Consider the following 24,494-nt stretch of genomic DNA (forward strand, 5'->3'; position numbering starts at 1 on the left):
CACCTTCCCTGGGCAGACAACCCCTCCAATGTGTCTTGGACCCCTGCCTCCCCAGAGTTCTGCCCTACTAGGGAAAGAGAGAAACGGACTGGGAGTATAGATTGACCTGTCAATGCCCACATTCAGCAGGGAAACAATTACAGAAGCCAGACCTTCCACCTTCTGCATCCCATGATGACCCTGGGTCCATACTCCCAGAGGGATAAAGAATAGGAAAGCTACGGGGAAGGGGATGGGATACGGAGTTCCGGTGGTGGAAATTGTACCCCTCTTATCTTATGGTCTTGTCAGTGTTTCCATTTTATAAACAAAACTTTTAAAACAGAATGTCCACATGTGGAATCTAGAGATATTATTTACGTGAACTTGCCAAAAAAAAAAATGAGAAAAAAATATTCAGAGCTACAGCACATCAAATTTACAGCCCAACGTCCACATATACTGTTGCTGAGAGTTTCCTTGATAATTTGGATCAGATGAGAGAAATCCAAAAGGGCCTGGTAATAGACAGGAAGTGTTTGGAAGCCTCATTTCAGAAAACATGAACTTCTAGCAAATAACTACCATATAAGATCAGAGAATGCACACATTACCATGCACAAGGACCCAGGTTCAAGTCCCTGGCCCTCACCTGTGGAAAAACTTCATGAGTGGTGGAGCAGTACTGAAGATCTCTTTTCTCTTTTCCTCTCTCTCTCTCTCTCTCTCTCCCTCTCTCTCCTTCTCTGTCTCCCTCTGTCTTAAAAAAAAAAAAAGAAAGAAAGAAAAGGAAGAAAAAAGGGATGGGATTCACAAGAAATGGTGAAGTCATACCTAGCTCCAGCAGTAGCCCTGAAAGAAAGAATAAAAGGGTCAGAAAGATCAGAAATGTTTTCTGTCCTTTTAAACTGACTACCCTCTGTAGAAAGTAAGAGTGAAGAGCCTAGCTTAGAACTTGACATAGATCCACTAACTTTTGACAGCAAACCTGAGGGGAAAAAACCCCACTATGGGATTCTACAGGGCAGAGAATCTGTACATAGATCTCCATACCCCAACAAAGAGCTCTCCTAATTGACAAAATAGCTCATCTGGATAGTGTGCTGCTGCTGTTGCTGTGTGTGTGTGTGTGTGTGTGTGTGTGTGTGTGTGTATGTGTGTGTGTGTGCGCACGCGCGCACGCATGCAATTTAGGTTCAAGCCTGGCCCCCATTGCATTAAAGGAAGTTTTGTTTGTTTGTTTGTTTGTTTGGGGAGGAGCAGGTGGTGGTGCATTCACTTGAGTACACACGTTACCATACACCAGAATCTGTGCTCAGGCCCCCACTCCCCACCTGCAGGGAGGATGCTTCATGATTGGTGAAGCAGATCTACAGGTCTCTCTCTCTCTCTCTCTCTCTCTTCCCCTCCCCCTCTCAGTTTGTATCTCCTATCAAATAAAATGAAAGAAGAAAAAGGAAAATATGGCCACCAGGTGTAGTGGATTTGTGCTAGACACTGAGCCCTAGCAAAAACCCTGGTGGCAAGAGAAAGAAGGAAGGAAGGAAGGAAGGAAGGAAGGAAGGAAGGAAGGAAGGAAAGAAGGAAGAAGGTTTTGATGTTGTGGTATCTCTTTCACACACACATACACTTCTAATAAGTGCAATGTGTCTAGTCTCAACTACAATATAGATTTATGTAAAACTTGTTCTATAAAAAAGTACTGAAGTGGTGCACATTCCATACAGAAGATATCAAATCAAAGGTTGAAAATGAGGCCACTTTTATTAATCAGGAGAGACCATAAGAGAAAACGAAACAAGAAAATGTTATTCCTCAGTTATTTGCCCTATTAAAACAAACCAGAAATATAAACAGTTCAGATGTAAGACATTAGACTCAATGGTAAAGATAAGAGAATTCTCTAGTCCAGCAAACTTCTCCTGGGAGCTTATTAAGAAAATTATTGCACAACATGGGGACTGGCTCACATTAACAAAATAAAAGATGGAGAGATAGCAAAGGTTGGTGAGGATGTAGAGAAAAAGAAACCCTGATACATTTTTTTCAAGTCTTAGGTTTTATTTTTATTACTACTTATTTAATAATAATTGACAAGACCATAGGGTAAGAGGGGTACAATTCCACACAATACCCACCACCAGAGTTCTACATCCACTCCCCTCCATTGAAAGCTTCCCTGTTCTTTATCCCTCTGGGAGTATGGACCCAGGATCATTATGGGGTGCAGAAGGTGGAAGCAATTGCTTCTCCACTGGACATGGGTTTTGGCAGGTTGATCCATACACCCAGACTATCCTTCTCTTTCTCTAGTGGAACAGGGGTCTGGAGACGTTGGGGTCCAGGACTCATTGGTGAGGTCATCTGCCCAGGGAAGTCAGTCAATTTGATACTCTTATAATTCAACTACATTATTTTTACACTTAAACATAACAAATTTATTGCTTAATAAGTAGATTGCATCCTGTTATTCTTGCAATATCAGATTACCCATGGCTAAAGTAATTTAGTTGCAAACATTTCACTGATTAGATGTTGAATCATGTGTGCATCTAATGCAACAAGGTCTACCTGGTCCCTATCAAGCTTTATGAAGAAAGAACCTGTGGGAATGAGGGAGGTTGCCATTATCATATCCTATGTTGTTTAATTTCAGAGCTTCAATACCTTGTCTGGGATTTGGGGGAAAGACATCTGCTCATTTTGGCTATATCTGTCCTCTCTAATCTTGGTGCTCAAAAGAGAATTCAAGGCTATATCATCTGGGACCATGCATAGAGAATAAAGTGCTTTTCTTACCAGCAATGGAGCTGCCAGGTTTGCTTGAAAGCAATATAGTCCAAAAATGAGGTGGGGGGAGTATTCTTGAATGGACACTGCATGCTCCCACAACAAATTTATTGCTTAATAAATAGATTGTATCCTGTGATTCTTGCAATATCAGATTTGCAAACAATGACAGGTTGCAAAAGGGATATGAAAGAGGATGTTGGAGACTCAAGTCAGCAGATGTGCTTTTGAAAGCACTGCCAGCTCTGTCAGTGTGTTGCTACCATTTTTCTTCAGTGAAATGAAGACAAGCAAAGTTTCAACAACTCTATGGAGAGATACTTCCTGTTCAGCTCCTGTATTTAATGTCTTGGCTTTGGGTTGTTGCTGCTGGTATTGTTGACTATGTTCTGGGTAATAGCAGGAAATTTCCTTAGGGAAATTATGGGCATAATGTAAAGAATGAGGACCTAATTGGCCAATATGTGAGCAAAACCACTATGGCTAGCTCCTTCCAAATGGCAGGAAGCAAGGAAAAGAGTTCACTTCATGGAATATTGTCTAGGTCCATACATGCTTACACATTGCCACAAATAGAAAACTTCTCTGTCTTAAAAAAGCAAGTGAAGGGGAGTTGGGCAGTAGCACAGTGGGTTAAGCACACGTGGTGCAAAATGCAAGGACCGGCTCAAAGAGTCCCGGTTCAAGCCCCCAGCTCCCCCACATGCAGGGGAGTTGCTTCACAGGCAGTGAAGTAGGTTTGCAAGTCTCTTTCTCTCCCCTCTCTGCCTTCCCCTCCTCTCTCCATTTCTCTCTGTCCTATACAACAAAAAAAGACATCAATAACAACAGCAATAATAACTACAACAATAAAAAAAACAAGGACAACAAAAGGGAAGAAAGAAAGAAAGAAAGAAAGAAAGACCTGAAGCACTGCTTCATCCTCCTCCTCCTCTTTTTCCTCCCCCTCCCCCTCCTCCTTTAAAAAAATTATTTGATAGGAAAGAGAGAAATTGAGGTGCGGGAGAGAGAGACACCTACAGAACAGCTTCACTACTAGTGAAGCTTTCCCTCTGTAGGTGGGGAACAGGGACTCAAAACAGGTTCCTTGTGCCTGGTAATGTGTGCGCTTAACCAGGTGCACCACTACCCAGGCCTTCTTGCCCCCCACCCCACTGCCACCAAATCTGGTGCATAAATAGCAAATATTTTAAGTCCTGTGTGCACTTGGGAGGTTCATTTAGAACCTCCAGAAGAGGTTTGTTAGACTACTTCTTTAAACTAAGCCCTGGATTCTCTGCCTCCCCTCCTCCACTCACCCCCATACCATTTTACACCCTCAACCTACCCCCCCACACACACACTCCAAGAATCCAGTTCCACTGAAGGACTACAGTTTCTCTCCTCACTCCAGTCCTGCAAGAAAGATCATTTGCAGGCTGGGTGTTGGCACATCCACTTGCGTCCACAAGTTATCATGCATACTCAAAGATCTGGGTTCAAGCCCCAACTCCCCAACTGCAGATGCTATTTCTGCAGGTGTCTGTCTTTCAGTTTTCCTTTCTACCTTCCCTTCCCCTCTCAATTTCTCTCTGTTCTATCAAATAGAATATAAATAAAAAAATGGTCACCAGGAGCTGTGGATTTTTATTGCAGACACCGAGCTCCAATGATAACCCTGGTGGCAAGAAAAAAAAAAAAAAGAAATGCAAGAAAAGAGGTTCAGAAAAAAAGGTGCTTATTTCAACCTTCTCTTTGACTCTCTTTTCAAAGGAAGGGAATATAATATGAGAGGGTCCCAGGAAGAAAGCAAAAAGTTTCACTTTGGATAGAAAAGATTTCAAAGAGTTTCCAAAAATAGGAGGAGATAGTGTAAAACATGGTTTCAAGAGTTCATGTCTTCCTGTCTTCCTTCTTTCCTTCCTTCTTTCTTTCCTTCCTTTGTCATCACGCAGGCTTTATTGCTCCAGGTTAATTTTAACTTTTTTCAAAGAGAGAGAGAGAGAGGAGAGGGAGGGGAAGGACAGAAAGAGAGAGAGAGAGAGAGAGAGAGAGAGAGAGAGAGAGAAAGCTCCCTGCACTGTAGTGGAACCTAAGTCTTGCGCATGACAAAGAAAGCAAGCAGGCACCCAAGTGCCTGTGTTTTAAGGAGTTAATTTTAAATCCTGTAATCACCAGAAAAGGTGAGTAGAAAGGACTTCATTTTTCTCCCAGGCACCAAAGATCCTCTTATCTTTTGTTTTGTATCCACTTTTAGCTGGCAGAGGGTACATTTCTGAAATTTCGGGCATAGTAAACACCCCCAGGAAGCACTTGGAGCCCAGAGCAGAGGACGGTAAATTCACATCGTATGTAATCATCTCCTCAGAAACATGAAAAACATGACCCAAGCTCACTTAACTGAGCTCACTCAGTCTGAGCTCACTGTGGATGACCCAGTAACTCAACATACCCTAAAGGGTCTGCTGAGATACCCAGAAATAAGTATGAGCAAAGTACTGGTTTGGGAAAAAGAAAATGGTTATTGCAAGAGCTGGCAGAAGCTGAACTGAGCACAAGTTGACTGGTGAGTTGACTCACTGCTATGTCCACAGGGGTGGCCGTTTTCATTCCCTGCCTTTCCCTGTGATCTCCCTATAAAGCTGAGCAGGTGCTATAGAAGAGAGTGATCCCCACCCTACATACTGCCTTGCCACCCAGGGAACATTCTACTGTCTCATTTGAATGTTTTAGTTTCTAGTATGTTCTTTGTTTCCTTGCCTATCGCCACTTCTGTTTTCTTTAAACTTTTTTATTCTTTTTTTTTTTAATCTATTTATTGGATAGAGACAACCAGAAATCGAGAAGGTAGGGGGAGACAGAGAGGGAGACAGACAGAGAGACACCTGCAGCACTGACTGCTTCACCACTCAAAAAGCTTCCACCCAGCAGGTGGGGAGCTGGGCCTCAAACCCAGATCCTTGCGCATTGTAACATGTGCGCTCAACCAGGTACACCACCACTGGGCCCCTCTTTTTCTGTTTTCTATTTTACTTATAAGTTGCCTGTGTTTTTATATTATTGCAACTGGCTTGGGAGGTTTTAGTCCAATTTATATTCTTTGATAGGTGCCTTCTAACTGTTTAATAAGATTATCATAGGTGAAAGTTAATCAGTCTCACTAGCTTGGCCACCTATAGTGCAATATTCTCAGGTTCAGTTCCCTATAAATTCTCACCATTGACTATAGTTAGTTCTCAATATTTATTTTAGTTTCACTGTCATTTTTCAAAAAAATCTACCCAGATCATTTTTAATATTATTATTTATTATCAGTTCTCCTATGGACTTGTCATCATGTTCATGAAGTTCTTGATTGTTGCTTTCTGTGTCCCACTCTTTCACTTTCAGATTAACTTCCTTTTTATTTTCTTAAAATTTTTTATTTATAAAAAGGAAACACTGACTAAACCATAAAGTAAGCGGGGTACAACTCCACACAATTCTCACCACCAGATCTCCATATTCCATCCCATCCCCTGATAGCTTTCCTATTCTTTAACCTTCTGGGAGTATGGACCCAAGGTCATTGTGGGATGCAGAAGGTGGAAGGTCTGGCTTCTGTTATTGCTTCCACACTGAACAAGGCATTGACACATCAATCCATACTCCCAGCCCATCTTTCTCTTTCCCTGGTGAGGAAGGGCTCTGGGGAAATAGAGCTCCAGGACACATTGATGAGGCTGTCTGTCCAGGGAAGTCTGGTCAGCATCATGCTAACATCTGGACCCTGTTGGTTGAAAAGAGAGTTAACATACAAAGCCAAACAAATTGTTGACTAGTCATGGACCTAAAGGCTGGAATAGTGCAGATGAAGAGCTGGGGGGCAGGTCTCTGTTTTGTAGATAGCTAGTAGGCATATTTTAGTTATATTCCAAAGGGCCTGTGGCTATACTAGTGTTTTGTTGTTGTTGTTGTTGTTTGTTTGTTTTTGTCTGAGCCTGAAATCTGATATGCAGGTGGATCCTAATTATTGTCTGAGGAGATAATGTCATGACTGGAAAAAGGACCAAAAAGCTGGATCAGGGAAGAGAGTAGCTCCCAAATATGGGAAAGGTGTATAAATATTGTTGACTATATTAACTTCCTTTTTAATTTGAAGTTAAAACATTCATTAATAGCTTTTATATTCAAATGAGGACTTTTAACTGTTGTTAACATGTTTAAAATCTCAGTGGCTGGAGATGTCCTTTAGTCTAACAGTTAGTCTCCCTCAACATTTTGAAGTGACTACATTTTGTTTACTCACTAGTTGTAAGTCTTCTATGAGTTACAATCCTTGGAGGATACCAGTTCTCATCTCTCTTTTTCTCACTAGTCTGTCAGGTATCTCAGTAAGTTTCTAAGATTTCCTCTCTGCTTTTGAAGTCAAAAAGATCTACCACAATATAGATCATAATGGATTTGTATCACGTTTCCTGGGGCAGAAAAACAGGATACCCAAAAAATTACTCAAAGATGTTGAGGTCAGAAATGACAGGAAGTACCTGAGGGAACACAGACACTGCTGCACCATGCCAAAACATATATGTGCCTGGGAAAAGGAAATTGTTACATGGGAATGCTGACAGGTGTAGGTATGGTTTAGAAAGGAGGTGAAGATGTAGTCCCATTGGTTTATTTTTCATTCCTCTTCGTAGTTGGATTTGTATCATTGAAGATGCCTTTAAAATTTATACATGATGTCGGAGGATCTAGTGGGAGTTATATTGTTATGTGGAAAACTGGGAAATGTTATGCATGCACAAACTATTGTATTTACTGTCAACTACAAAACATTAATCCCCAAATAAAAATAAATTTTAAAAAGAAATGATATTTTATAATAATAATAATAATAATAAATTATATGGAAAAAATCTGCTAACACTTTCCTCTGAGTATCTGATATTTTCTGGTGTAACAACCAAGTTCTTGATCCACTTGGAATTTACTTTTGTGTTTGGTGAAATACAGTGGTTCAGTTTCATTCTTCTGCATGTCTCAACCCATTTTTTCAGCACCATTTTTTGAAGAGACTCATCTTTCGCCATTTAATAGTCTGGGTACCTTTGTCAAAGATTAAATTTCTATAAGTGTGGGGGCTTATTTCTGGGCTCTCAATTCTATTCCACTGGTCAGTCTGTCTATTCATGTTCCAGTACCAAGCAGTTTTGATGACACTGACCCTATAATACAATTTGAGATCTGGGAGTGTGATGCCTCCAGTTCTGTACTTTCTTCTCAACATTGTTTTGGTAATTCTAAGTCTTTCTAGTTCCAGATAAACATTTATAGCTTTTGTTCTATTCTCCAAAAAAAAAAAAAAAAAAGGGTGGGCTCATGATGGGGATTGCACTAAATTTGTATATGGCTCTGGTTAATATATTCATTTTAATGGTATTAATGCTTCCAACACATGAATATGGAGTATCTTTCTACTTCTTTGTGTCTTTTTCTATTTTCTTGAATAGTGACTCAATTTTCAGTATATAAATCTTTCACTTCTTGTGTTATGTTTATTCCTTTCCATATCTCCATTCTGTTTCTATATTTCCCTAGTAGGGCAGGGCTCTGGGGAGGTGATGTTCCAAGGCACACTGGTGAGGTTATCTGCCCAGGGAAATCAGGATGGAATCATGATAGTGACTGCAACTTGGTACCTGGGAGGCAGCAAGATATAAAGTGAGACAAAATGGTTAATGAACAGGAACCAAAACTTGGGAACAGAGCAGATGATATTTGGGACCTTAGTGTAGAAGGAAGATAAGAAGTCCATTTTAGGCATGTTTTTAGAGGCCTACAAGTATTATAGTTTTTGCTTAAGTTTGATAGTTAACATGTAGTTGGGTAAAAATACTGTCTGAGAAAACTATGTCAGAGTAGAGTAAAGAAAAGGGTTAGAAAGTTGGATTAGAAAAACAGATGAGTGGCTAAGCAAGTTGTGGTATATATACACAATGGAATACTACTCAGCTATTAAAAATGGTGACTTTACTGTTTTCAGCCGATCTTGGATGGACCTTGATAAATTCATATTAAGCAAAATAAGTCAGAAACAGAAGGATGAATATGGGATGATCTCACTCTCTGGAAGAAGTTGAAATACAAGATCAGAAGATAAAACACAAGTAGAACCTGAACTAGAGTTGGCATATTGCACCAAAGTAAAAGATTCTGGGGTGGGTGGGGGAGAGAATACAAGTCTAAAAAGGATGACAGAGCACCTAGTGGGGGTGTATTGTTATATGGAAAACTGGGAAATGTTATGCATGTACAAATTATTGTATTTACTGTCAAGTGTAAAACATTAATTCCCCAATAAAAAAATTTTTTTAATCTGTGAATATGATTAACTATTTGCCCCGCCCCATCCACCCAACCCAGGACCTATATACATTTAACATAGGAGCCTGTGTAACCTCTATGTCCCTATTGGTCTGAGCTTGCAGCTCATGGTCACATTTCGACCTAAAAAATCTCTATCAACACTATCACATTTACCGTCTCTCCCTCTGTCACTACCGTCACCATCATGTTCATCTCTACTAACACCTTCCTGTCACTCCCACCTATACCATCTCCATCAACAAAACTACCTCCATTACACCTTCAATGCCCCTTCTACCACCACCTCTACTACCTCCAACAACACCATCCCCTCCACTTCAGAACCACCATCTTCACCACCTCAATTGCCATCTGTTACTGTCAGTAGTTCAAACAATCACCACTGCTGCCAATACCTCCACTACCAGTTCTACCACCTCCAACAGCACCCAAGCATTCTACCTTATTGTGATGGCATAGAAAATTTCTGTTTCGGGAGTCGGGCGGTAGCGTAGCGGGTTAAGCACACGTGGCGCAAAGCGCAAGGACCAGCGCAAGGATACTGGGTTGAGCCCCCAGCTTCCCACCTGCAGGGGAGTCTCTTCACAAGCAGTGAAGCAGGTCTGCAGGTGTCTATCTTTCTCTCCCCCTTCTGTCTTCCCCTCCTGTCTCCATTTCTATCTGTCCTATCCAACAATAGCAACATCAACAACAACAATAACTATAACAATAAAACAACAAGAGTGACAAAAGGGAATAAATAAATTTAAAAAAAAAAGAAAGAAAACTTCTGTCTTAGGCTGGGAGTATAGATCGAACTGCCAATGCCCATGTTCAGCAGGGAAGCAATTACAGAAGCCAGACCTTCCACCTTCTGCATCCCACAATGATCCAGCACCCATACTCCCATAGGGATAAATAGTAGGAAAGCTATCAAAGTGGAGATTGGATACAGAGTTCTGGTGGTGGGATTGTGTGGAATTGTACCCCTCTTATCCTATGGTCTTGTTAATACTTCCATTTTATAAATAAAATTTAAAAATTACAAAAAGGAAAGAAGAAAAAAAACTTCTATCTCTTCTCTGGACAGATGACCTCACCAGTGTGTCCTGGATCCTTTTACCTCCAGAGCCCTGCCCCATCAGGGAAAGATAGAAACAGGTGAGGGGTATGGATTGACCTACCAATGCCCATATACAGCAAAGAAGCAATTATAGAAGCCAGAACTCCCACATCCTGCACCCCAAAAACAACCTTCACCCATACTCTCAGTGAGGAAGAACTGATAGGAAGAAGTGAAATGGAAAATAGATGAACACAGAGTGTGTACTCTCTTGATTCACCCTATGTAGATGTGCCTGGTAGAAATTTGTTTTTCCTCTGTAATATAGGACATATAGCCTAAATCAGTATTTCCTCTGTGCCACAAGGACCTCACAGCAATCAGTGACTGCAGCTACTTTACCTCCTCCTTCCAAATTCCTAAGCTAGTAGGCCCAAGGTAAGGGTGCCTGAAGATAAAGACGATTAGGGAGGAATCCAGCTGCCTTGGGACTGTTACATACTGAGCCTCCCCATCTCTTCCTGCACCAAGGGAGTTGGGTGGTCGTACAGTGGGTTAAGCACACATGGCACAAAGCACAAGGACTGGCATAAGGATCCCGGTTCGAGCCCCCAGCTCCCCACCTAGAGGGAGTTGCTTCACAGGCTCTGAAGCAGGTCTGCAGGTGTCTTTCTCTCCCCCTCTCTCTTACCCTCCTCTCTCCATTTCTCTCTGTTCTATCCAACAAAAAACATCATTAACTATAATAACTACAACAATAAAAAAAAAAGCAAGGGCAACAAAAAAGGATAAAGAAAGAAAGAGATTTAAGTAAAAGAGAGACATGTTAGTAATTATGAGAAAGATTGCCTTTGTCTGTTTCCTGCTAACTTTGAAATAATGAAATAAGTCAATCTGGTCTGTTCCCTCTGCCCCCTTTGGTGGGACTGCAATGTGACAAGAATAAAACTATGGTCTTGTCCAAGATGCGGGGAGAACTTCCCAGAGTCATCCAGAGTCTCCTATACACACCACTGCAGTAAACCAATCTCTTTACCCAAAAAACTGGCTCTGGTCTTGTATTTGGGGATGATTTCTGCAACAGAAGGTAAAAGGGCTCTGAACTCCAGCTCCACCAATATCCAGAGAGAGAGGAAGAAGAGGGGAGGGACATATGGAGGTAGAAATGGTGTCATGAGTGGCTTGGAGGAAAAGAGAGGATTGTATCAGGAAGAAAAAGGGGGCAATTATGTATAAATGTAGACATATAATAGTAAATATGATGGTTGGCCCATGTCTACAACCTTAGGGAAATTTTGATGACTTATAGTGGGGAGACTGAAGAGTCAGAACTCTGGTGGTGGGGAATGGTGGAGAATTATACCCCTGTTGACATGTAATTTTGTAAATCAATATTAAATCACTATTAAAACTTAAAAAGAACTAGGAATACCAAAGAAGATAACCTGGGACCACAACAGGACAGGGCTAGAATGACTTCAGGAACCCACCAAAAAAACCTTGAGTGCAAACACGTGTGGCTCATGGACAGAGAGGAGCCTAAGGAGAGACTGACTGGCTTGTAACAGTCTGGCAGTTTACCAGTTGAGGCACCACCTCCAGTCTGTGTTACCAAAAAAAGACTGCTGAAAGGAAGAGAGGACTCCCCTAAGACTTGCCAAATGCAACTGTGAGTCACCATTGGTATAGTCCTCAGAGTCTGGAGGCCCTGTGCTGACATCTGGGAACAGAGAACTGACCAGGAAACTCAGGAGAAGAGCTACAACTCGGTGGCTTAGTAGTGGGGCTGTATAGTGGGAGGCTTTCCACATTATTCTCCGGATGAGATCATGGTGAATAATTGCCTCAGAACTTATATACTATAGATGGTACTTGTTTAGAAACTCACAGGGCCCAGCAGTGCTGCCTGGTTTGGGAGAGAAGCTGATTTGAGCATGGAGCTTTGGATCCTTGGAGTGTGAGAGTCTCTTTGCATAACCACTGTGACATCTCTCGCCCACACTGCTTTATCTCTTGGTCAGGAGTGAGAGATTAAGCTAAGAAGCCTACCTATAATTTACTAGCTCTCAGGCTCCCATAGTCTACAGGGAAGAAAAAGAACATAAGAAGCTTTAACAGCCATTGTGCTCCAATTCAGGGATTGAAATAAGATTTCCACAACTGTGAACCCTTTAATTACCTTACGTAGATACAAGTCAATCCAGGCAAGAGTGATCAGTAACTTGAAAAGTACTGACAGAGGGACCTCATAACTTACTACATAAAATGGTTAAACCAACAAGAAGAAATATTGGAGAAATGAACCAGAACAAGGGTCCAGATAAAAGCCCCCCAAAAGTTGAAGCACAAACTACTGTGGTCAACATCCAAACACTAGTTAAGGAAATAATCACAGGAGTGAGTAAAGAGATTGGAAGAATTGTCATCAAAAATGCAGAAACAACAAATGAGACTCTGGAAGAAAACATTAATTATCTCAAGGTTATTAGAGAGCTGAAAGCTGAAAAAGCTGAGCTAAGAACACAATTAGCTGAACAATCTAAAACTGTATCAAAACAGGGTAACAAGATATATGAACTCCAGAAAACAGTAGAGGGGAGAGACAATAGAATAAATGAGGCTGAAGACAGAATTAGCAAGATCAAGGAGAAATTAGGAGAAATTAGAGACAACTAAAAAAGAAGTAAGAGATCTCAAAAATAATTAAGAGATACTGAAAACAACAACAGAGGCCTATGGGATGACTTCAAAAGAAATAATATATGCATTATTGGCTTACCAGAAGAAGAAAAGAGAGGAAGAGGAAGAAACATTCTTTAAGACATAATCGCTGAGAACTTCTCTAGTCTAGACAACATCAAAGACATAAAGGTTCAAAAAGCTCAGAGGGTCCCAAACAGAATTAACCCAGACTTAAAGACACCAAGACAGATCATACTTAGAATGGAAAGGAATAAGGATAATGAAAGGATCCTGAAGGCTGCAAGAGAAAAACAAAGAGTCACCTACAGAGGAAAACCCATAAGATGGGCAGCAGACTTCCCCACACAAACACTACAGGCCAGAAGAGAATGGCAAGATATCTATCGAGTGCTCAATGAGAAGGGCTTTCAACCAAGACTACTGTATCCTGCTAGATTGTCATTCATACTAGATGGAGGCATCAAAGCCTCCTCAAACAAGCAACAGTTGAAAGAATCAACTATCAATAGGCCTGCCCTGGAAGAAGTTCTGAAAGGTCTTCTATAAACAGTCAAACCACCATAAATAGGCCATATATCAAAGCACTCTAAAACTCTACAAGAATAGTGTTAAAATATCTTCAGTCTATGATATCAATAAATGTCAATGGCCTGAATTCACCTTAAAAGGCACAGAGTAGTAAGATGGATCAGAAAACACAACCCAACAATATACTGTCTAAAGGAAACCCACCTAACTCAACAAAACAGACACAGACTCAAAGTGAAAGGATGGAAAACTATCATGCAGGCCAATGGCCCACAAAAAAAAGCAGGAACAACTATTCTCCTATCTGACATGATAGACTTTAAAGTAAATAAAATTTAAAAATATATGGATTGACACTACTTAATGCTCAGTGGATCAGTCAATCAAGAGGACTTAACAATTATTAACATCTATGCACCCAATGAGAAGCCATCTAAATACATCAAACATCTACTGAAAGAGCTACAGCAATATATCAACAGCAACACAGTCATACACCCCACTTTCTCAACTTGACAGATCATCCAGGCAGAAAATCAATAAAGACATGAGGGAGCTAAATGAGGAGATAGATAAATTAGAACTATTGGACATTTTCAGAGTCATTCATCCCAAGAAACTGGAATACACATTTTACTCAAGTCCACATGGGTCATTTTCAAGGATATACCATATGTTAGGCCACAAAGACAGCACCAGCAAATTCAAGAGCATTGAAATCATCACAAGCATCTTCTCAAACCAAAATGGAATTAAACTAACACTTAACAATCAACAAAAGATTAGTAATAGTCCCAAAATGTGGAAAGTCAACAGAACACTACTTAACAACTACTGGGTCAAAGAGGAAATAAAGGAAGAAATCAAAACATTTTGAGAGTTCAGTGAAAATGAAGACACAAGCTATCAACATATTGGGGACACAGCTAAGGCAGTACTGAGAGGGAAGTTCATAGCCATACAAGCACACATTAGGAAACAAGAAAAAACACTAATAAACACCCTGATTGCACATCTTAAGACCTAAAAGAAGAAGAACAAAGGGACCCTAAAGCAACAAAAAGGACCGAAATCACTAAAATTAGGGAAGAAATCAATAACATTGAAAATAAGAAAACCATACAAAAGATTAATGAAAGTAAATATTGGTTCTTAGAAAGAGTGAACAAAATCAACAAACCTTTAGCCAGACTCACAAAACAAAAAAGGGAGAAGACCCAAATAAACCGGATCATAAATGAAAGAGGAGATATCACAGCAGAAACCACAGAAATTCAACGTATCATGTGAGGCTTCTATGAACAGCTATATGCTACCAAAGCTAGAGAACCTGGAAGAAATGGACAATTTCCTAGATACCTACCAGCTTCCAAAATTAAGTAAAGAGGAAGTAGATAATATGAACAGGCCCATCACAGCTAATGAAATTGAAACAGTTATCAAGAACCTTCCTAAAAATAAAAGTCCTGGACCAGATGGTTTTACAAGTGAATTCTACAAAACCTTCAAAAAAGAACTAATACCTCTACTTTTCAAAGTCTTCCAGAAGATTGAAGACACTGGAATACTCCCTTCCAGCTTCTATGAAGCCAACATCACTTTGATACCAAAAGCAGACAGGGACACAACCAAAAAAGAAAACTACAGACCAATATCTCTTATGAACATAGATGTGAAAATACTGAACAAAATTCTAGCCAACCAGATACAGCAGTATATTAAAAAGATTGTTCATCATGACCAAGTGGAGTTTCTCCCAGGCATGCAAGGTTGGTTTAATATACATAAATCAATCAACGTGATCTACCACATCAACAAAAGCAAGACCAAAAACCATATGGTCATATCAATAGATGCAGAGAAACCCTTTGACAAAATCCCTTCATGATGAAAATGCTACAGAAAATGGTAATAGATGGAAAATTCCTCAAGATAGTGGAGTCTCTATATAGCAAACCTACAGCCAACATCATACTCAATAGTGAAAAACTGGAATCATTTTCCCTCAGATCAGATACTAGACATGACTGCCCACTATCACCATTACTATTTAACATAGTGTTGGAAGTTCTTGCCATAGCAATCAGGCAGGAGCAAAGAATTAAAGGCACACAGATTAGAAGAGAAGAAATTAAGCTCTCCCTATTTGCAGATGACATGATAAACATAAAAAAAAAAACCCTAAAGAATCTAGCAGGAATCTTTTGGAAATTGTCAGGAAATACAGTAAGGTCTCACGCTACAAAATTAACATTCAAAAATCAGTGGCATTCCTCTATGCAAACACTAATTTAGAAGAAGCTGAAATCCAGAAATCAATTCCTTTTACTATAGCAACAAAAACAATAAAGTATCTATGAGTAAACCTAACCAAAGAAGTGAAAGACTTGTATACTGAAAATTATGAGTCACTACTCAAGGAAACTGAAAAAGACACAAAGAAGTAGAAAGATAGTCCACGTTCATGGGTTGGAAGAATTAACATCATTAAAATGACTATACTACCCAGAGTCATATACAAATTTAATGCTGTCCTTATCAACATCCCAACCACATTTTTTAGGAGAATAGAACAAATGCTACAAATGTTTATCTAGAACCAGAAAAGACCTAGAATTGCCAAAACAATCTTGAGAAGAAAGAACAGAACTGGAGGCATCACACTCCCAGATCTCAATAGGGACGTTGTCATCAAAACTACTTGGTACTATAGCATAAATAGGCACACTGACCAGTGGAATAGAAATGAGAGCCTGGAAGTAAGCCCCAACACCTATGGACATCTAATCTTTGACAAAGGTGCCCAGACTATTAAATGGGGAAAGGAGAGTCTCTTTAGCAAATGGTGTTGTTCTCCTGTTTTCTTTTTCTTTTCTTTCTTTCTTTTTTTTTTTTTTTTTTTTGACAAGAACTGCACAAGAATATTCACCAGATTTCCTGGGTTTATGGGCTTGTGTTGGTATGCAATGGAATATTTTTATATGTCACAGTTTTAGTAGCATATTCCAGCCTTCCCCACATGGAACAGTGGGGCTTGTCCATGTGTAGAGTCATATGATTTATGCATCATAACCATCTATAATAAACAAAAATAGGAATCAATCAGAAATAAGACTAAGTTGCATCTCTAATATCTCTGTACAAATAGGACCACAACATTGGAGTAATAGTCAGGCAATGCAGGGAACAAATAGGATAAAGTTATGACAAGAAGTAAAAATTTATTTTCCAGGGCCAGGTGTTGGCACACCTGATTGAGTGCACGTGTGTTACAATTCTCAAGAACCTGGGTTCGCGCCCCTGGTCCTCACTTGCAAGAGGAAAGCTTTGTGAGGCAGGGCTGCAGATGTCTCCCTTCCCCTCTCTATCTCCCCCTTCACTTCCAATTTCTCTCTGTCTCTATCCAATACATAAATATTTTTTAAAAGGAAATTTATTTTCCTAGATAGGAATATCTTTCAACTTCACAAAATCTGTTGACATTTATTTCTCATTATCAAAATATTATTTTTGCACTTGTAATTTTTTACTTCTTTTTGTTAGTGAGAGTTAAAATGTTTTTTGTTCAGTTTTGTTTTGTTTTTAGTTTTTTATTGCTACAGGGATTATCACTGGGGCTCGGTGCTAGAACTATGAATCCATTGCTCCTGGAGGCCTTTTCTTCTAAAAAAAAAAATGTTTTTTTAATTAGGACAGAGACATTGAGAGAGGGCAGGAAAATAGAGAGAGGGAGACAAAGAATGGCACCTACAGACCTGCTTAAGAGCTGATGAGACAGACCCTGGACAGCTCTGAATCTGGGTCATTAAGCTTGGTATTATGTGCATTTAACCAGGTTTGCCACTGCCAGGCCCCAGATTAAAAATGGTTTTTCAGCTTCTTTTTCCCAAAACTTGTATCCACCCTGGTCTTACTTTTTATTCCAGCACTAACAGTATGAGGTAAAAGCTACTGTTAAGAGAGATAACTTCAGCTTCATTACTTGGGTGAGACCTTTCCTTTAATAGTACACTCTAATTTCATCTCAGGTAGTTCACTTTCTAACAAAGTCCCATAACCTAGATATACACCAGTTTCTGTGAGAGAGAGCTTATGTGCACACGTATCCATAAACTACTGCAAAATATATACCTGAAAGCAGGACTACACTAGAGTTTGCAGTGAGTACCTCCCTAACACTTCCTCTCCACTATTCCAAGCTTGGGATCCATGATTGCTCAACAAATTGTTTGGCTTCATATGTTAACTCTCTTTTCAATCACCAGGTTCCAGATGCCACCAGGATGCTGGCTAGGCTTCCCTGGATTGAAGACCCCACCAATGTGTCCTGGAGCTCAGCTTCCCCAGAGTCACACCCTACTAGGGAAAGAGAGAGGCAGACTGGGGGTATGGACCGACCAGTCAACGCCCATGTTCAGCGGGGAAGCAATTACAGAAGCCAGACCTTCTACCTTCTGCAACCCTCAACGACCCTGGGTCCATGCTCCCAGAGGGATAGAGAATGGGAAAGCTACCATGGGAGGGGGTGGGTTATGGGGATTGGGTGTTGGGAATTGTGTGGAGTTGTACCCCTCCTACCTTATGCTTTTGTTCACTAATCCTTTCTTAAATAAAAAATTAAAAAAAAAAAAAAGAGAGATAACTAAGAAAGACTTCAACAAAAATATCTCCCACCTTCCAGGTTGATAGGTTGACATTGGCTATTGGCCAAGGCAGGCAAAAAATGAAAGTGTAGATTCAGAGGGGAATATGAGCCTAGTGAAGACTTATTAACCTATTGTCAGTTTTCAGGGGTCCAGATGATATGAGGTGTGTCTGGAATAGGTACAGTGTTCTTGGGACAGGAAGGTTAATTATTATTCATTATAGAGTTAGAATAGAAGGAAGTTTTCATAAATAAGTAAATTTTCCTGAAATCTGAAGTCCTTCTCTTTTCTAGCCATACAAGCCCATTGTATGACAAGCAGAATTGTCATAGCATCAGGTGCATGATGGAGCCTAACGAAGCTCAGGGTCATGTAAGGAGTATTTCAGTCTCCAATTTGATTCCAATTGGTACCTTCCAGTTCTTGAGTACTAGTTAGACCCCAAGGAAGTAGTTGACTTTGTGTCCAGCAGGTTCTTCTGTGAGTATGGGTGTCTTTCCTCCTGACTCATCTAACTTACCTCATTTGGAAAATTACTTCTTAAGTCATGTTTTTTCCATTAAACTGAATCCCTCCCTTTAGACCATTTTCCTGGCTATGAAATGGTGGGTACTCTGAAATTCCTTGCCTAAAATCTTTTCTGATATTTTTTCCATTACTTAAGTATTTTCATGGTTAGGGTACATTTGTTATGTCTGACTGTCTCTTCTCTTTTGCTGTCCCCCCTCAGGCCCTCTTGTCTATATCCATCCTTTGTCTTTCTAGTAACTAATCTGGTCCCTCTGTCAGCATTCTCCACATTTGATTTTTTTTTTTTTTTTTGCTTCCAATTCATGTATCACTTCTTGAAATGCAGACTGAGGTTGCTTCTCTTTCCACAAATATAGCAGTTCCTATATTTCACATAAATTTTACATAGAATTTTCAGTCAATAGAGGGTTTTGTGAATAAAAAAGAAGAGAGAAAGAAAGGAAGGAAAGAAAGAAACTCCTTTGAGCTAATCACTTATAGAGACCATCTATAAAATTTCTTGATACGAAGAGAACTGCCACTCTTAATATTTATCTGCTCACCATTTTGGAAAGCAAAAATCAGCTGAAACTGTTTTCCCTTTAGAGTTAACAGAAACATAGGTTAGCATGCCAACTTCAAAGAAAAAAGTAGATGAAAGACTAGATTGGGTACTGGAGTGTTTTATTTTGATATATGCCTAAGAACATTATTTCCATTCTATTGTCTACTTGAACTTTAAATTGGATGAATCACAAAGATTATCAAAGACAACGTATCTGGAAAAAATTTTAATAGTAAATTTTCACTATGAAGAACTGAACTGTCAGTAACTTATTGGTACTTTCCTGTGCAACATCCTAAATTTCTGCTCGTACATATTTGAAAAAGCTGAATGTTAGACGAAAATATTTTTATATGTTACAGTTTTAGTAACACATCCCAGTCTTCCCTGCATGGCTCTCTGTTCACCATTAAACATTAAATGTGAAAGAATAAAAGATCCATTCTGCTTCAAACTAATCCCACTAAGCTCCCTACTTTAAATTCTCATTAGCAAGTCTTACCTCTATTTTTAAAAATACTGCATCTATACTTCTGAAGTTAGCTAAAAATAGACCAGAAAAATCACTCAGGAACAGGGGGTTTTTAAAGCTATTACTGGCCTGGGTATATGGAATTTAATCTTTTAAAATCTGAAAAGCTGTTAGAATCACAGATAACTTCATCAGCTTTATCCTGGGAAATGAAACTGGCTGCACAAATCTTCCTAAAATCCTCTATAGCTTTCAAGGGGAAACTCTTGATTCTTTAACTGAGAGAAAGAAAGAAAGAAAGAAAGAAAGAAAGAAAGAAAGAAAGAAAGGAAGGAAGGAAGAAAGAAAGGGGAGTTTAAAACATAAGACAGAGATCATGGAAATTTAATGGAAAGTATTTCTATGTATTCTTATCAAATTTTATTTAGCTTTTTTAAAAAAATATTATCTTTATAGGATAGATACAATCAGCAGTCAAGAAAGAAAGAGAGATAGAGAGGAAGAGAGACAAAGAGACATCTGCAGCACAGTTTACCACACAAAGTATTTTCCCCCTTCAGGTGGGGACTGAGAGCTCAAACCTGGGTCCTTGTGATCATAGCATGTGTATGTACACTCAACCAGGTGAGTCACCCCGCAGCCCTTTTCTTTGACTTTTATCAAAACCCCCCATCCATCTCTCTCTCTCTCCCCCTCTCTCTCTCTCTCTCTCTCTGTTTCTCTCTCTCTCTGTGTTTCTCTCTCCAAACTAGAGTAGACACCGTGCCTGAGGTACTGTGCTAAGCCTTTGCCTGTAAAGATTTTGGCCCCTATCCCCACCTTCTCCAAAGAAAACAACCCCCCAAAAAAGCATTTGGAATTGTGTAGCTATATTAACTCAACATATACAATAGTGACAATTAGTATAATAATTACTGTATCATGGTCTAATTTTGGCAGCTAAGATATTTTTTAATGCAGTTAAGGGGAATGAACTCAGGATGTTGCACAAGTATAATATCACTGAGTAGCCTCTCCATTCTAAGTCTTATTCTTTATTTTGAAAAAGAGGAGAGAAAGACATTAACACACTGCTTCTCCAATCATAGAGTTCCTTTGATGCTTTCTTGTAGTGCTGGGGATTGAATCCAGGGACTCACACAAAATAAAACATTAACTTTAACCACTGTGTTATCGCGCCCCCCACCCCCACCCCGATAGTTCAACACAGTGCTGGAAATTTAAATCGGTGTCCTACATATAAGCTCTGTCAGTGAGCTACCTTCCAATCCAATTACTTATCTTACCTTTCTATTTATTTATTTATTTATTTATTTGCCTCTAGGGTTATTGCTGGTGCTCAGTGCCTGCACCAGGAATCCATTGTTCCTGGAGGCCATTTTTCCCCCTTTTGTTGTAGCCTTGTTGTGGTTATTATTGTTGTTGATGATGTCGTTCTTTGTTGGATAGGGCAGAAAGAAATGGAGAAAGGAGGGGAAAGACAGAGAGGGGGAGAGAAAGATAGACACCTGCAGACCTGCTTCACTGCCTGTGAAGTGACTCCCCTCCAGGTGGGGAGCCGGGGCTCAAACCCAGGATCCTTACTCTGGTCTTTGCATTTTGTGCCAGGTGTGCTTAACCTGCTGTGCTACCGCCCGACCTCCTTATCTTACCTTTCTTATAAGAATACAAGGACGGAGCAAGCGCATGCGCATAGCACTGCTCCTATATTTGCCACCCAGGTGATCACTGAGACTCTGCCCGCATGGCCCAACCACAATGTCTGCAATTGAAGAAAGAGAGGAGAGATACTTACAGTACTGCCCCACCAATTTCGAAGTTTCCCCTCTGCAAGTGATGACTGGGGATTGAACCCAGTTCCTTGCACATGGTGACTTGCGTGCTGAACCAGGTGAGTCACCACCAGGAGGCTTCCCTCTCTTATTTTTGCCACCACTGGGATTCAGTTCCTGTGTGGCTCCACCGTTTTTGGTGGTCATTTTCTTATTGACAGAGGAAGAGAAAGAGTGAGTACTAAAGAGGTAGGGAGGGGAGTGGAGAGGAAAAGGGAAAGGGAAAGGGAAAGGGAGAAGGAGAAAAAGAGTGAGAGGGAGTGGTAGAGAGACAACAAAAATAACAGACTCTAAAAAGAATCACACACACAGAGGTTACTGGAGTAAGGAGGAAGGGCAGAGGGAGCTAATTTGATAATGGTGGTGGCTCTAGGACATTGATGGTGGGTGCAGTGAGGCTTATACACATAAATCCTAAATCAATCTAATTTTAATTAGGAAGGTGAGGATAATATTATTCTCAGGAATCATAAGGCTCTAAAATTTGCTACATGTGCAAGCTAACCAATCGATCTACCACAGGTTCATGAAAGTTAGCAAAAGGCCCAAGATTCCTGGAACAGGGACAAGAAACATTATTACTCAAAGTAATTTCAGTAGCGGTAGCAGTGGTTCCAGAGTATCAGCATCTCAGCTCTTCAGGCCCCACACCTGCAGGGCAGGCAATGCCTCCTCATCAGTCATTTGAGTTACAGTAAAGGAGCATTGGGAGCTTGAATCATTCATATGAACTCGCTTGACCTCTGCCCTAGAGGCAGTTGTGATTGTGATACCAGATAATCAAATCAATTCCCTTGTGCTGTCTTCTGAGATTCTTAGTTATATAGGCTCCCTTAAAAGAATAGCTCTCACTTACAGGTGGAACTCAAACAAAGACAGAACAGGAAAAAAAAAAAAAAAACAAAGCAAGAGTTGGACTAGGTGTGGTGTATTGCATCAAAGCAAAGGACCCTGAGGAAAGAAATCAAGGCGAGGGGTGGAGACTGCCTTGGGGTCAGGGTGCAGGATGGTGGGAAAGGACTTATGTCGGGGATGAAGTTATTCTGTAGACTCCTTTCACAGGGAGATGAGAAACTGTACCCATGTGTCCACAACTGTATTGTAAACCATTAACCCTTCAATAAAATGATAAAAAGAAAGTGAGAACCAGAAGAAGGAGAGGAGGAGGATGAGGAGGAGAAGGAGGAGACAAAAGAAAAGGAGGAGGAGGAAGAGGAAGAGAAGGAAAAGGAGTAAGAGGAGGAGAAGGAAATACAAATCATGCAGAATCACCAAAACACCTTGGCAACAGTCTACTATTTAAAAATATCCTTGGGGGAGTGGCTCATTCGGTAGAGTGTACACGTTACTGAGCACTAGGACCCGGGTGCAAGGCCCCAGCTGCTTGAACAGTGGAAGCTTCTTGAACAGTGGAGTGGCGTTGCAGCTTAGTTCTGCCCCCTCCCTTTCCATCTCCTTCCCACATATGTGTGTATACATGTGTATATAGCACATATGAAATGAACCATTCAGTATTTGTCTTTTATTTTCTAACTTCTTTTCATTAGCATAATCACCTCTAGGTCTGACCACATTGTCACAAAAGGCAAGATTTTGCTTTTTAGTCACTTTGACCTAGCACGTTATGATTGGGCCCTCCTCAATCACTATCGAACAACAGGCCATGGCCGGTGCGCGCTATGTTCTATCGCTGGGGAGCCAGAGACGACCCTAACTGCCCCTGTGGCTACAGACAGACTATGACCCACATAGTCAACGACTGCCACCTCTCCAGATTCAAAGGAGGTCTCGAAACTTTACATCAAGCTCAACCTGACGCTGTTGACTGGCTACGGAAGAAGGGCAAACACTAGAAGAAGAAGTCACTTTAATATTCCACTAAGTGTACAAAGCACAACTTTTTTTCTGAAAACATATGTAGATGGGTCTTCAGGTTTTTGTCATGTCTTGGCTAATGTGAATATTGCTGCTCTGAATATAAGGGTGCAGGTGCTGGGTAGAGGCACACCTGGTAGAGCATATACATTATCATGTCCAGGGAAGTCAAATTGGAGTCATGACAGCATCTGCAACTTGGTGACTGAAAAGCATTAAGATATAAAGCAGAGCAAATTGTTTAATAAACAGGAACCCAAAGTTAAGAATAGAACAGATGAAACTAGGGGTCTTTGTGTGGAAAGAAGCTAGGAAGTCTATTTTATGTATGTTCCAAGGGGGCCATGACTTAGTAATTTTTGCCTGAGGCTGATAGCTAACAGGCAGGTACACTAATATTATCCGGGAAGATGGTGTCAGGGTTTAGAATAGAGCTAGAAAGCTGAATTGGGGCACTGGATGCTGCTCCCAAACATGAAGAAAGTATATAAATACCACTGACTGTTTACCCTATTGATCTGAGCTAGGGCCCATATATTTTAAAAATATGAAAATCAGGGTGGGATAATGCAAAGAGAATAATTTTTGAGGTTCCGAAGTTCCAGGTTCAATCCCCACACCACCATAAGCTAATACTGAGCAGTCCTCTGGTAATAATAACAACAATAATAATAAATAAAAATTTAAAAATATGTATGGAACATGTCATGAATTTGCATGTCATCCTTGCACATGGGGCCATGCTAATCTTCTCTGTATCTTTCCAACTTTAGTTTATGTGCTGCCAAAGTGAGCATTTTTTTTGTATTTTATTTTAATGAGAAAGAGATATAAGGAGAGGCAGAGAAAGAGGGAGGGACAGAGAGAGAAGGAAAGAGTGAAAGACAGACCAGAGTACTGCTCAGCTCTGGCTCGTGGTGGTGCAGAGAATTGAACCTAGGACTTCAGAGCCTCAGGTATGAGAATCCTTTGCATAACAATTATGCTGTCTTCCCAGCCTTTTATCCACTTTTCCAAAAACATTTTATTTATGCATTGTATAGAAACAGAGAGAAATCAAGAGGGGAGGGAGAGATGAAGAGAAACAGAGAGATACCTGCAACACAGCTTCACCACTCATGAAGCTTCCCCCATGCAGATGGGGACTGGGGGCTTAAACCCAGACCCTTGATCATTATCACAAATATATTGTAACAGGTGCACC

At 40.3% G+C, this 24,494-nt stretch overlaps 1 non-coding gene across 1 annotated transcript; it reads right to left on the reverse strand.

Annotated features, from left to right (window-relative positions):
- Positions 1–23,979: 23,979 nt before the first annotated feature.
- Positions 23,980–24,087, reverse strand: LOC132535026 (U6 spliceosomal RNA). The gene has a single exon (XR_009546814.1). It is a non-coding gene; the product is annotated as a U6 spliceosomal RNA (small nuclear RNA).
- Between the last annotated feature and the right edge of the window lie 407 nt (positions 24,088–24,494).

Source organism: Erinaceus europaeus, chromosome 20 (assembly GCF_950295315.1).
Source record: "Erinaceus europaeus chromosome 20, mEriEur2.1, whole genome shotgun sequence".
In the NCBI taxonomy this organism is placed as follows: Eukaryota; Metazoa; Chordata; class Mammalia; order Eulipotyphla; family Erinaceidae; genus Erinaceus; species Erinaceus europaeus.